Source organism: Miniopterus natalensis, chromosome 7 (genome assembly GCF_054644295.1).
Source record: "Miniopterus natalensis isolate mMinNat1 chromosome 7, mMinNat1.hap1, whole genome shotgun sequence".
NCBI lineage: Eukaryota > Metazoa > Chordata > Mammalia > Chiroptera > Miniopteridae > Miniopterus > Miniopterus natalensis.
The window spans coordinates 65405801-65419943 of NC_142087.1; positions in this window are offsets into that span (position 1 = coordinate 65405801).

Sequence of the window (14143 nt, forward strand, 5' to 3'; positions counted from 1 at the left end):
AAACACCAATGAGGTGGTTATCCTGGCCAGAGAGGGAGAAGAACACAGGACATGAGTTGTCAGGTGGGGTTAGGGGGATGTAGCAATTCAGGATGTTGGAGATCTGAAGGAAGCCAATGGTGACAGTCAAGAGGTAGAGAAGGTTATAGGGGTGAGCAGCAGAGTGAGAGCAATCCATGGAGGAAACAAGGGCTGAAGTAATGGTCAACAGACCATTGGGTCTGTAGAGCTGTCAAGTAGGGGCTAATCACCACACCCACCCCAGAGTATCTTAGAGGGAATCACTGCAAAGGGAGAGAAACAGGATAAATGACTTTCCCACTTAAAGCAAGTGGGGGATGTCTGTATCTGGAGAATTACTATACATTTGACATCTTTGTACTCACTAACAAGAACCATGGGAAACACGCTGTCAATGACTCACAGGTTTGTATCTAGGATAACTAAATGAATGGTGGTACTACCAACAAAACTCATTTTTATTTTAAAGAAGTTTTAGAGGTAAGATAGTTCACTTGACACTTAGTTCAATTCACACTGAATTGAAGTGTCTATATATCGTGCAGATAAAAATATCTAGTGAACTATTAGATGTCCAATTCTCAAGTTGGTAGATGTCTGTGCTGGAGATACTTATTTCAAGGTATAGGCACAAAAACCACAAGAATGTTTCAGTTACTGAAAGACAGTAAGTAGATGGGAATATATTGGTAGGTTGATGATAGAACCCAGCAGAATACCAACATTTAAAGAATGAGTAGTGGAACAGGAACCACCGGAAAAACCAGAGAAATAATAAGTGAACAAGAAGAGCCACTTAGTACAAAGTCAAGGGAGAATAAAGATTCATAAGGAGACAGTGGTTGGCAAGTGCAAGAAAGAAGATGTATCCACTGAACCATGGATGATACAGGGGGAACAATTTCAGTGCAGTGGAGAGGCCAACACTGGATTGTAATAAGTGGCTGTGAGTTAAGTAAGTATAGAGCACTCTTTAAGGACTTTAATAAAATATTACCCCATTTAATCTTTTCCAGAGTGTTAGGCAATTAATGGGGACTATCGGAAAACAATCACTTCAAATGACATAGAGGTATAAAGACAACGCCAGGTCCTTTCTTATGGATGTGTTTGTGTGGATAGAAGGGAAGATACTTGATCCCCTGTTCTACTCTCACTACCTCTATTTGGGTATGCTCAAGGTACCGGAAAGGAAAGGGGCACAACTTGACAGTTGGCTTAGACCAGGTAAAGATGCTTGGCCTAGGAACCAGAATGCATGTTTCCAAACTGCTGCATAGCAGTTGTTGACTTTAGAACTTCACTTTATTTCTGTACCCTATAAGAGATTTTACATATTTACTCTGAAACCAATATGTTCATTATTAAAACCCTTAACTTGCAACCAGCCTAATGTATACCACCCTTAAAATATTTTCTTATATGATATATGATTTCAACTATTATGCCTATTTGCCTAAAATCCTTGACAATTATACAAGTTTATCATTTTTTATTATTGTTATTACTATTTTTATTATTAATCTCTAACATTTCAGAGGTCCCTCCCATTTTTCCTGAGGGCAGGGGACATTGCAAAGATGCAAGCCATTTTCCTAACTGTGGCTTTATCCTAGTTAACTTCCCCTAATTCCCCACCACTCTAATCAAGGATGGTGGGCACAGAAACTTAAGCCAACCAGAGTTATTTGCCAGAGTTTCTGATCTTCGGACTGGCAAAATACCTCCCGGGACAGGGGGGTATCACCTTTCTCGTGGCACCGTCAATCATATTGAAGTAGATGACTGAGCAGGTATAAGGTGGTCATGACTTCCTGACAGAGAGATCAATCTCCTGGTTTTCACAGTCTCCATATTCTCAAAATTGTTTCTCCTTTGGAGAATGGAAAAAGCAGCAGAAATCCTTTCCCTTTTCTGTCTCGTTTGTGCTAATGCCCCTCTCCCATTTCAAAGGAGACAGCTGATACTACTTCCATCCTACCTTCAGCATAAGTATGGGAGACAACTCTGTAATGATTTATGGGGATTCTCTAGCATTCTGCATACTTCTCAATGGCCAAAACCTGCAGAGATATCCTCATTTTTGTGCACTGATTCCAAACCAATTTATTCTGGTCATCAGAAAATTAGCTTTCATCTGTCTTAAATTTCCTTCCAATAGCAATTCTGGTGGTCATGCAACTATATGGCTTATGATTTAATTGTGATTTTAAAAAGCAAGAGAAACCAGGTCTACAGTAACTCGAAGGCTATTTCAGGTAGGCAGATTTAACTTAATCCTTTTATGCATAGACAAATTATTTCGCTCATCACCCATCTCCAAACTCAATCCTAGACCACTTCCAAAGGTGGCGCTTATTAGACCACGTGTTGCCCTGTCTCTAATTACATTTAATTAGTGTGTAGGATTTTTCCCCATTAAATTGTCATTATTATAAGGTTGGGAACCCTGTTGCCAAGACAACCTGGATAGGAATATGCGCAATGCAACCTTTATTAAAATTCTAACTTAGCTCAAATTCAACTGTGTTCTTGGCTCCCATCACTAAAACGTCAAAAGAATACTGATTTACCTCTCTCTTGTCTCTCCAAAATTGTATTATTTTTTATTCCCCTGAATTTGTTGACCTTCATATTCCTAGTCACCAACTTTGATGCCATTGCTTTTTTCCTAAACCATACATTCCCCTTAGATTCTGTTTCTGACCAATACTGCCCACCAAGGAAAGGGACACAGAAAGAGTCTGTTCCACCCACTACAACTTTAATTCTAACTATATCCAAGGCTTAGCTCAAGTTATGCTTCCTCCATGAATTCCTTTTCAAGCCTCCCAGATCTTTTCCTTTTCTGAACCTCTAACCTTCTCATTCTATGAATCTCACCAGACACTTGCCAATGTTCTTTGTATTGTTAATTTATTATTTTATATACATTAACTTCCTCCACAGATTATAGACTCCTTTCTAATATTAACTCCTTTGACAACCATTTACTAAGAAATAACTGTGTCCTAGACACTGAGCTACATGGTAAAGTTACAAAGGTAAATAAGAAAAAAAAATCTAGTCTTCAAGAAGTTTACAGTGCAGTTTCAGCAGCACTGACTTGCATACTGCTTTGTCTCCCCAAAACTCAGATGCTAAATTATGAAGATGATGATGACATCACTAGGATACAATGATGCATAGACTAGGCAAGTGGCAAGAGATTCAGATAAAATTGTGAGTCCTTCATTATCAACTTTCCCAAAGAATTCAAACCAGTAACTTTGGAGTCCCCTTCTTAAGATTCTGAAGATCTCTTTATGCTTTGGTGTGCTGACCAATCTCATTTATCTCTGCAAAACTGTCTTAACCAAGAAATATCTTGGTTCTTCCCTGGAGTAACTCCAAAAAAGAAATATCCTTTCTTCCTTTTCTACCTCTTGGACATTGTTCCAAGAGTTATTTCCAGCCCCCTTGATGTCAGTGAGGCAGTTAAATGATGATCCTAGAAAAATTGATCAATTCCAGCTTCTCCTTGAAGGACTAATCCAATAAAGAATTCAGGAAACACCCCTCCATGATCCAAGACAGATATAAAATATTGCTAGGTTCAAACAAATATAGTTGATTGTGCCCTGTAATTACTATTTCATTTGTGCATAATAAAACAACTAAAAATTATGGGAGTAATTTGGTTATTTAAGTAAGATTCAAAAAGTGTGTGCATGCAAGCAGACTTTAACTCATCAGTGCAGGTGTTATGAAGCAGGAGAATGGTGTGGCCCAGCTGGCTGAGCATCTTCCCATGTACCAGGAGGCTGCTGGTTTGATTCCCTGTCAGGAAACATGCCCAGGTTGCAGGCTCAGTCCCCAGTAGGGGGCATGCAGGAGGCAGCTGATCCATGTTTCTCTCTCCTTCTGCCTTCTTCTCTCTGAAGTCAATTTTTTAAAAACATATTTAAAAAAAAAAAAATGAAGCAGGAGAGACTCTTTTGTAAATTGTGATAATCCTTTGGGGATCACTTCTGACATCCATAGATATTCCACCAACATTAGAGAGAAATGCATATAAGTTTCCTATTCTTCTTTATTGCCCAATCACAGAGAGAATCTGAACTTAAAAAGCTCTGCCTGATTCTGGATAGTAAGTGATTAATGAGTAACGCCCTGAACTGTTCTTACAGGAAAATGTTTAATAGCACAAGTGTCACAGTCTCATTCATTCTGCTCAGGGTAGTATCAATTCTATCATTATACCTCAATTAAAGAGGCACCTCTCTCTCCAAATAGCATGAAGGATGCAACTGCTCCAACACAAACACTGCCAAGAACACTAGGCAGAAAGGAGAATGCACCCGAAACAATAGCAAAGGTCAATCCTGCTGATACGGCTATGAGTAGGTCTCTACACAAAATTTACTTACCCTAAATACTGCAGTGCATCTATTATTCTGGAAACCAAAGGAAGCAAAAAGCATGCTATCAGTGCCTCTCAGAACACCATGTTAACTGAGATCTCTCCTGTCTAGGTTTCATGCATATTCATTCCACCTGCATGGTATGGCACAAGGTTGAATGAAGAAGACACTCTTGATCTGGTGTGACTTGCTGTGACAAATAGCCCTAGTCACTGTCCCGTGGAGGCATACAGAAAATCGAGATTTTTACATTGTGTTTGCCGGGGCTGGCTCTGGTAGAAATTGCCCCCATAATTCTTTCCTTCCTACACCTCCTAAAATCTGCTCTCTGACCTTTCGCATTCTGAGAGAGCAGAATTTAAGAATGTATGGGCATGTTCCTTCCCAGGGATACTTATGTCAATAGCTGAAATAAAATTTCATCTGGCAGCCAGCAGATGAAAGGGCCTTGCAGAAGGAGAGCTGTATCAGAGCTCTCCCAAGATTATGAAATCACACTGTGCACACAATGGCAAAATTCACTTGTAAAAGGGCTGGCCTGGAGTTAGAAATAGTTCTAGGAAAATTACAGCTCCTGTCGACCCCCGTTTCTTCCACATGGTTGGTGCTCATGCCATGTTACTTCACTTTGACACCCTAAAATGTCCCCATTGTTTAACAACTGAGGCTGTTAGGGAATCAGGAATCAGTACTGGCTAAAATAGACAAAGTTTGCCAAATGGTTATATAAGGAAAACAGTTGAGCCTGAGCTGTGTCTGCTTAAAGGTCAAATTAAGCATATCCATACTGCTGCTGGTTAACAGGACAAGCAAACACAAGCGCCTGCCTCCTCGTGCTTAAAGGCGGTGTCACCATGACAAGCAGTGTCATTCATTAGGCTACTTTCGGATAAATCCACTCAAAATTTACCTAATTACAGGATGTGCTCTGTCCGGCAGCTTCTTCAGCTCAGCCCAGTGAAGAGAAGCATCCGTAATTGGTCAAAATGTGTCAGATACACAGCCTTTCAAGTAGAAAGATCTCAGCAAATGTCATTTCACACAACAATGGATTTGTTACTAAAAATTCTTTGTTGGATACCAAGGAAATGGGAAGCCAAGGGGTATCAAAGGAAATAATTCACTCTCTCAAGGCATGTATCCCTTCATTCACTCAGCGAACGTTTATGAGATTTAGAATGAGGTTACCAATGCCAAGATGAGGGTTGAGTGCTCCTGTCATAGACACAAATATACAGAGATAAGAGAGTGATGGGGACAGAGAGGATGCTAAACTAAATCCTGAGCTATCTACATGCCACTGTGACTTTCCCCTCTCACTCTGGGGGATGCTTTGTGTTTCTAAGGAATGATAACTCAGACAATGCATGATTTGAAAGGGAGCAAGGCCTGCGTGAAAGGACTTCATAGCCAGCATGAAGAATATGACAGGAGAGATAAAAGGTCAAGGGGCAGTACTCGGGGACTGTAAAACAAAAGCAGAGAAGAAAGTAAGAGGGAAATTATGTACTTTTATCCCCCATGTTTTTTGCAAACACTTCTGTCACTATCTGAAGCCAGGAAACAGTTATAAATGGATCATGGACTTTAAAGTGATACAGTACATTTTGACGCCGGGATCACAATATCTTTAGAGGCTTTTAATGCCATCAAGTCTGATGACAAACTTTCAAGTATGCAGTGAGGTCCTCTACTAACAAGACAGCCATGTGCTAGGTGAGAGGGAAATGTCAATGAAGAAGACAGACACAGTGCCACCTCTTGGGAAGTTCAGCCCAGTGAGTCAGGGGTAAGGGGAGAGGGGACAGAGGAGGTAGAAAATGAATAAATAACCAGCCCCATAGGGCCAAGTTTACCATTCTGGTGCTAACACCAAATGCACAGGTTCTCCAGCCAGGCATGGACCACTCTTAGCCATTCCCTATAGGTCGGGCAGTGATGTCATCTTCAAATGAAAAGTACCTCCCTGTCTGTGTCATTCACTCACAGCCTCGAGGGGCCATCCAACTTGCAGGAAAGTTCAGACAGAGGACTTTTGTTTATTTTCCAATCCAAGTCATTGCACCAACCCTTTGAATGCCTCCAGGCGACTGAGTCACGAATGCTCTTGTCAGTGGTACTTGACATTAACTAGATTGATTGCACCAGAATAGAAATCAGCTGCATGATAAGTGATGATGGCTTCTCTGAACTGGAAAGGGTAGGGATCTTTCTACATTCTCAAGACCTTTCAAAGTCAGTAGAATCAAGATAAAAACGAATATATTTTAAAGCAAGGAGACTTGTCATTTTTTTTTTTGCTCTAGTGTAAACATATACACCACTTTACACCGATGTTTTCCAATAGCACATTCTAGCTGAACTAAAGTGTATTTGCAAAACAGACTTTGTATTTAATTAAAATTATTGTAGCAGCTCAAAACCTATCCACATGTGTTATTATTTACATTAATTTATTCCTTATATTCTTAGTCTGACAATTATAAATTCCTTATAGATTTATTAAGCATCTGCTTTGGGTTCACACTGAGAAACAAAGATTTAGAACATGATATCTGATCTTAAGGACTTTATCATTTATTTAGAGAGCAAATAAATATAAAATGATTTATAAATAAGCAAGTACTGTAGTGTATGAAACAGTATTAATTTACAGATAGTAAAACTGAGTTAGAAGCAATTAGACAATAGGATAGTAATTCATAACATTTCATATACTTCTAATTCTATGACAGAATGAAATTAAAAAGAAAATGATTAAGTAGGCTAATATCTCATCAAAAAAGCGGGGAGACTTCCCTGAGGGAGATTAAATAATTACAGAAGTTTGGATTACATATGTATAGCTTGATACAAAACTACCTATAAGCAGAAACCAGATTTTATAAGTACCCCATCAGGGCCACCCCAAAGGAGTGTGAGACCGTAGGCAATTATTTTTGTGGGGGTCCCTATCTAAATAAACAATTTGATTTAGAAGAGTATTAAAATGTGTAAGCCTTTTGACATATGATGATATACTGATTAAGATTTAGGATAGTGGGTGAAGAAGAGGTTGATGCATATTTTTTTAATGCCCAATCAGTGAATGGAAATATCCTTTACAGTGTCTAGGCACCATTTCTTCTTCAGATCCAGGAACTATCATTCCTTTGTGGGGTTTTTGCAGGTGTGTCATTCTTGGATAACTTTCTCTCTCTCACCTCAATAAAGAGGTAAATATGTTGTTATTTCTCAAAATTCCGTGACTCTTTAAAACCGATTTGTATGGAAACAAAATTGATCCTGCCTGTGCAGTTCCATAATAACTTTTATTTATTGCTGGTTATATCGTTACTTGTGGTGCTGTATTATCTATGAACACTGGCTTCATGCCATTCTCTCCACATTATTACTGTGCTAGGTGATGATGGACACGAATTCAAGTCCTATCCAACAGATGTAGGAAATATGAATAATTCACGGTCTAGTTATATTGAACTCAGTTCAAAATATTATAGTGTGAATGTGAAACAACACAACCATGTCTCCTCCTGGCTCTTTATGCCACAGTCACTGCATTCCTAGAATGTGCTCTCCTTCAAGTTAACTGCACCACTGTCTTCCGAATATCGCCCCTGGACCCATGAATGGGGAGGAGGGTGGTCCCACCCACACAGGCATGTCTGTTTCTTGTCCACCGCAGAGTAAGATCAAGCCAGGCAAGCTCATTGTCACCACACGGATTGAGGCAACTGTGAGAGGACATTTATCCAAAAGGCCTGCTGGTATTGGGAAGCAAAGGTCTCCAAACACCCTGGTGAAGACAGGGATAGCCACTCCCAGAGGACTGCCTGACATGAGCACGGAACTGGCACTGAGGGCGGGGTAGCTGCCCGGAGTGCTCCCCACAGGAGAAAGGATGGCTGCTGCCACTCCCAGGTGCCACGAACCAACAGCTGCCCATGCGTGGGCACGTGCAAACATGCACGGAGCTCAAGCCCAAGGGTGGTCGGCGGGCCATTGGTAGCCCAGAGCCCTCAACTCACGTGTGTCCAGTGTGAGTGAGAAGCATCCAAAATCGGCACGTAAGCACAACTCCCTCCTAGCCTGGTCTCACACACCTGTGGCCACCCAAAGCCACCTGACAGGAGGAGAAGTATAATAAAGAGGATGTTGACAGGAAAGAAATTTAATCTTAACACATTCGTACGCCTCACTGGCTTCGTGGTAAAGCACATCTGCTTCAGAGACGAGCAACTTTCTAGAATGACAGTGATGCCAGATATCTGAGCTTCTAGAGCCATAAACTAACAGCACGTTGCATGGGTTAAGGGATTTGAAAGGGATGCATCTCAGGCATTTAAGATCATTCTTTTTTGAAGATGTGCTTGTGAACTTTAAATGGATCTCTCTAATTTATCGGGTTGAATTTCTATGAGAAGGTGGGCAGACATCTGGAGTGGTTTGATAGAAATCCTGCTCCTTTCAGTGCAAACCTGACTTCAACAAGGAATATCTTTTGGGTGACTCCTTTTGACACTGAATGTAAACAATAAGCCACAGCTTTCTCTGATAGAATCTCTGTTCTCCTGGATATACAATAATTAAGTTTCCTCATGCAATCATCAATAAGTCTCTGGAATCAGGGGAAACCAGCTTCTATTCACCCTCCCTATCCATTCAAAGCAGAATTATAAGATTTTACCTACATAACTGGTTGCTTAATTATGTTTCTGACAGTTTCTGTAGATACTGTCACTGTTACTTATAATAATCGTTCCATTCATCTGCTTGTGTTTCTGCATTGCTGATACCAGCTGCTCAAACACCAAATCTGCTAGGATGGTTTTAAAAGAGTTAAAGTCATCAGTGGGGACTACTTGGTTCTAAATTTTCCCATTTGGCTCCCAAAACTATTCAAAGGAGAAGAGAAATGGAGAGAATCGTCATTTCCAGTGGAACAGTAGGGAGAGAAAACCCCAGACTTCAAATTAAAGTAAGTGCTACCAAAAGCAGCTGAGAGTTTGCCATGCAGAGAGCCTCTGAGGAAACATACACACAGAAGGTCTGGAAAATAGGGCTTGCAGGGGATCTAGCTGTGCTCAGCCACAGAAATCACCAAAAATAAATATTTGGTCCCAGAAGGGGAAGGACAGGAGATCCCAAATAGCACCAGCATAAGCACACCTTTAAAAGTAAGGGGGCCATCCTGGAATGCCTTCTCTGTGTCTCTGGGCAACAGGGGCCAGCAAAAGAGGCCAATGGAATGAACTGGTGGTAAAAACCCTCCTGAACAAAGCTAGGTTTGGAGAGACCAAGAAGACATCACTAATAGAAGCATCGTATGTGAAAGAAATAGTCTATCATGGTAGCAACAGAAAATAGAGCCTGTCATGTAGATACTAGAAGGGCTACCTTCTCTGTCCCTGCCTCTATTATGACCATAGAAATCTCCTAAAACTCCTTGTCTGGGAAATTTTAATTCATTTGAATATGGGTAACAAAAACCATATACATGTAGAATCCATATAGAAAGAAAATATGTGTCAACAAGCATCAAACTTTGCCATTGGTGATGAGAACTCACCAGGAAGAGTGTGGTCATAAAGTGGAAGGAAATTGTCATAAAATATTCTACCATAATTTTTTTTTAAGTTAATGAAACAATTATAGCTATAAAAAAAGATCACAATAGGAGGTGGTAACAGGAAGAAATGAAATAGGAGTAAACGGGCAAAAATAGAAGGAAAAAGGAAAATCATTACAAATTTAAAGACAAAATTGGAAAGTGAACAAGGGAGAAGGGACACTGTGGAAAGCACATTAAGAGACACAAGATGGAAATTAGAAAATTAACAGAATTAAACAAAAAAATTTAACTAAAATGATAAAAAACAAACATATACAGTAGACAAAAAAAGAATTCTAACATAGGCACATGGGCATATTTGGAGTTCCTAAAAGATGAAAGCCCACTTGAATGCATCAGAACACAAATTTTAAAGTATAAGAAATTTTCCTGGAATAAAAGAAAATTAAAATCTATAGATGGAAATGCATGTCATGTGTCAGTGAAAAATGACTCAGGTCAGTCAATACAAAACTCTATGCTAGTAAAGATACAATTATAATAAAGGATTTTCACTCTTAAGAAAAATTCTTTGGGCAGCCAGGCGACAAGTTCAAGAAAATTAAGCTGGCATCAGGCTTCTACCCAACAAATTCAATACAAGTCAAGAGAGGAAAGCATATAAGATGCTCGAGAGACAAAGAGCGAGTGAAGGAATTTATACACCACAAAGGATTTTCTATCTTTGAAAGCATGTGACTCAGATGTTATGTTCACCTTCTAGTTCATGAAGCATAAAACTGCTGTAATAAATCAGGGGCTACTGTTTAAATGAGCCCTTGCTGACAAGACTACCACTAGAGGGAAAACTCCAGCCAACCAACACGGTGGGCAACACTTGGGCAGAACGCTTGGCAGTGAAATTGAACGTATTTAAGTGCAAAACTAAGACAAAAACAAAGGTGGGGAAAGGGGCCACAAAATGATCTGACAATGTAGAATAATGTGACTGAAAAAGAAAATAAAAGGGAGGGGAGAGAGAGGAGGTAAAGATCAGCTCACCGTTTGTCTCATCTCTATGTAATGGCAGTCAAAACGTATCAGTCAAAAGTCAGAAATAAAAATGAAAGAATGTGCATATTTCAAAATACAAAAATAAGTGCTCAATTTTGACCATCCTATTGACTAAAATTAGATGATATAGAAAGGGTAATATGGCCAAAGAAAAATTATATAAGCCAGTTAAATTATAGCTCTTAGGGAACTAGCTGAATTTATTTAATGAAAGAAGGAACTAAGAACATTATAGTAAGGTCTGTTTATGAATAAACACTTACTTATAGTTAGAAAAAAAAATCATCCTAAACATCAGAAAAATTGTAAGTATCAAAAGCAAATAAAGTAAACTATATAGTATAAGACCTTTGCGTTATAGAAAAATAATCATATAGAATTCATAGGAATATATCTGTGATATTAAAAAGTGAACTGAGCATAGTTCATTCTTTAAACAAAATGATTTTCAAAGCAGATCACATCTGAAAACCCAAGTCTGAACAGAAACAGTCCCAAAAGAACCAATTCCCAAATCCTTTCCCAGACACTGAAGAAAGTCTCTCAAGCCAATTCCTTAGCTTTTCTGTCACTTTCAGAATTTCATTCAGTCTTTTTGTTGTTGTTTTAAAAAATTCAACAGGTCTAAGCCAAAATACTAATATTACATCTTAAGAGTCTTCCTTTTTCACAGCTCAGGCCTTAGAAACCTGCAGGAAGGGAGGGGCAAGTTTTTTCTCTCTCCCCGTTCAGTCTCATTAGCTGCTCATTCTGGGTTTGTATTCTTGTTATCTATTGCCCTGCAACAAATCTCCCTAAAGTTAGAGGCTTAACACTACAGTCATTTATTTTGTTTACAAATATGCCATCTCTCCCCCATGTGGCACCAGCCAGGGCAACTCAAAGGCTGGGGATAATTCAAAGATGGGGACCTGGAATCATCTGGAGGCTGCCTCACTCAGGCAGCTGGAGTTTGACACTGATGGTTGGCTGGGACCACAGCTGGCCTGTAGTTTGGACACCTACACAGGCCCTCCCTGTGTGACTGTTTGGCTTTCTCACAGCATGGGGCTGGGTTCCAAGAGCAAGTATCTGTAAGAAAGGAAGTGGAAGCTGCCAGTTTCTGAAGGCCTGGGCCCAGAAGCTGGAATATTATCACTTCTACCTTAGTAATGTCAAGCTGCTGCAGAGCTCAGACTCAAGGAAAGGAACATAAGAGCCCACTTTTTCATAGGAGGTGCATCAAAGCATGTTGGGCCATGTTTTAAAACTGGCACACTCCTCTAGAGTCAGGGCAAGAGAAGTAAGGGGACAAAAATAGTCTAAACTATAGTCTAGCCTCAATGACCTCTTTGTGACACATGTCCTGAAGCTAATTCTTTGGCTGATGGGTCCTGACCCCTTCCCAGTAGGGACCCCCCCATGGTCCCTCTCCCTGAGGCAAATGATATTCTCTCCAGCGGATCCTCTGTGACACCCAGCCCAGCCCACATGTCCGCTGGCACAGTACACAAGGCCTCTTTCTGCTGGGCTTGCCAAGCTGCCCTGGGTAAGCACAATTCTTGGGCACGTCACTTCTGAATGTCCTTGCACATGGTTCCATTGTCCACTCTAGCCCAGAGGGAAACTCAGTACTCTTGCCCTGCCATTACGTGTGTTTGAATGTGGAAGTTGGACACTGACCCTTATGGCCCACCCCTCCCCACGCTCCAGGAGATGCTTCTCACATTCTCCTGCCAACTCATTCACACCCTGCTCTGGGCCACAGTGGCACTAGGCCCCCGAGTTATCAGCAACTCGGCAGCATTCTGCCCAGAAGGCAGCAGGGCTGGTGAAGATGTTCTACTCTTCCCCCTTGCACACCCACATTCACACCCACAAGCACCCTTACCCTCCCCGTCACACTTTGTGGGTGGTTCTCTTAAAGGATCCTCTTAGTTTGAGGCAGAGGAAGGAGAAACACAGCATTCTCCCAATTCTTTTCAAGGAAATCTTCACTTTGTCTCTCAGGGAATTCTTGGTATTTTCCTGCCTGTTCCAGAGATGGGTGAAGATTTGGGTTCACCTCTTATGACAGCCCCTTTTTTAGAAGGTGGGAAATCTATTACCTATAGTTCTTAGTTTGGGGGCCCCAGTCCTCAGAGCCCTAGAACTATAGAAAATAGTTCATTTATCATCTTGTTCCATGGGCATCAACAATTTCAATCTCAATAAGCACAAAGGAGAAATAATGACAAGGCAACTTGCCCCCTCCCATTTGAGAGAGAACTGACCTAGAACCATGCATTAATTTAAGGTGTGCAACATAATTCAACATAATTGATATATGTGTATGTTGAAAAGTGGTTGCCACATAGGTTTAGCTACCACCACCTCACATAGTTAAGGTCTACTCTCTTAACAGCTTTCAAATGTACAACAGAGTATAACTAATTATAACAATACAACTTTTTTTTTCTGTCCCATGCCCCTTTAAAAGTGTTTCACTGGGTCCTAGTCTTCCCCTAGCCCTGTATAAAAATTCAAGCAGTCCCATGACTTTTTTTTTTCTTCTTTAGAAATAAAAGATCCTCAAGTCTGCAATTAATGGCTCCATCATAAAGAAGTAATCAAAACTCTTCCTAGTTTCTCCCTCTCCCAACTCAGATGTGCTTCATTGCAGGGAGAGGGAGGTGGCCATTGTGATTTCCTTTTTTCCTCGTGTTTTTACCTTGCTTTTCTTTCTATCTCAGCTTCTGGCCCCTCCAGGTCATCAAGGACAGAAACATGTCAGTAAATTTCTTGCTTGAAAAATACTGTCTTGAGCCAGCGAGGTGCTCTCTACACCTGGCAGATGTTGAACTCAGACTTTTTCCCATAGGCAGTGTCGTCAGAGAAAAGAGTGGGACACCCGGCTGAATTCGGACTTCAGAAACACATTCATTGTTTATCTAAAATCAAATTTAAGTGGGCATTGTGGGGCTGTGGGTTGTTTTGGTTTTTTATTTGCTAAATCCAGTGGCACCACAGTGATAGGACCCTTCTAGAGACTCCTCCCAGACACTGCTCATGCGCTGCTGCCAGGATTCTCTCACCCTGCATGCCCTTCGTGAGAGCGATTGCATCTCTGTTCCAG